This window comes from Durio zibethinus, unplaced genomic scaffold (assembly GCF_047325235.1).
Source record: "Durio zibethinus cultivar Kanyao isolate XHJ-2024 unplaced genomic scaffold, ASM4732523v1 HiC_scaffold_124, whole genome shotgun sequence".
NCBI classification, from domain to species: Eukaryota; Viridiplantae; Streptophyta; class Magnoliopsida; order Malvales; family Malvaceae; genus Durio; species Durio zibethinus.
The window spans coordinates 37,501-39,289 of NW_028322747.1; positions in this window are offsets into that span (position 1 = coordinate 37,501).

The window sequence follows — 1,789 nt, forward strand, 5'->3', positions numbered from 1 at the left end:
AAAAAAAACTATATTGACAAAATGAATAATCATATATATAATAATATCATATAATAAGGAGTATTGATTATCGAACCGATTCGCCGGTATGTAGAAATTGATGGACAATTTATTCTATATCAAACTATAAGTATTTCATTGGTTCATAAAAATAAACATGAAATTAATCAAAGACGCAAAAAAAAAAACTATATTGACAAAATGAATAATCATATATATAATAATATCATATAATAAGGAGTATTGATTATCGAACCGATTCGCCGGTATGTAGAAATTGATGGACAATTTATTCTATATCAAACTATAAGTATTTCATTGGTTCATAAAAATAAACATCAAATTAATCAAAGACGCAAAAAAAAAAAAACTATATTGACAAAATGAATAATCAGATGAGAATAATATCATATAATAATGAATAATCCAGAAAAAAAAAAAACAAAAAAAAAAAAATTAGGGGGTTTCTTATGATTTTCAAATCGTTTATACCGAGTAATCTAATATCCTTATTCATGAGGATAATCAATTCAGTCCTGTCAGTCCTTGTGGTCGGACTCTATTATGGATTTCTGACCACATTATCCCTAGGTCCCTCTTATCTCCTCCTTGTACAAACTTGGGTTATGGAACAAGGAGAAGAAGGAAACGAGAAGAGGGCAGCAGCAACAACTGGCTTTCTTATGGGACAGCTCATGCTGTTCATATCGATCTACTATGAGCCTCTGCATTTAGCATTGATTAGACCTCATCTACTAAATGTCCTAGTTCTACCGTATCTTTGGTTTTATTACTTCTGGAACAATGACAAAGACTATTTTGATTTTTTTGATTATTATGCAGGAGAGACTGCCGGAAATTCAATGCGTAATCTTAGGATTCAATGTGTATTCCTGCATAATTTAATTTTTCAATTAGTCAACCATTTCATTTTACCAAGTCCAATGTTAGCCAGATTAGTCAACATTTATATGTTTCGATACAACACCAATATGTTATTTGTAATAAGTAGTTTTGTTGGTTTTTTAATTGGTCATATTTTATTAATGAAATGGGTTGGATTGGTATTAGTCTGGATACAAAAAATTTTATTAATGAAATGGGTTGGAGTGGTATTAGCCTGGATACAAAAAAGGACTTTTCTTAGGTATTATATAGTTATTCGATCTAATAGGCATCTTATATTCGAACTTACAAAGTCTATTCCTCGAATCTTTACTCTTCTCTTTTTTATTACCTGTCTTTACTCTATAGGTAGAAAACCGTCACACATGCTGACTAAGAAACTGACAGGAATTCATCAAAGCCGAAGAAAAGGGCAGGAATTGGAGGAATTGAAGGAATTGGAGGAAAGGGAGGAAGAAACAAACATAGAAATAGAAACTATTTCCAAAGGGGGGGAGGAACAGGTATCCACCAAAGAAAATCTTTCTTATTACCCTTTTTCGAAAGAGACCGACTATAAAAATAGCCCAGTTTATGAAACTTCTTATCTGGATGGGAATCAGGAAAATTCGAAGTTAGAAATAATATCAGAAAAAAAAGAATATAAAAAATTATTATGGTTTGAAAAACCTCTTGTGACGCTTATTTTTGATTATAAACAACGGAATCGACCTTGGCGATATATAAAAAATAATCGGTTTGACAATGCTCTAAAAAATGAAATGTCACAATATTTTTTTTATACATGTCGAAGTGATGGAAAAGAAAAAATCTCTTTTACATATCCACCTAGTTTAGCAGCTTTTGGAGAAATGGTACAAAAACAAATAGATTTTTTCACACC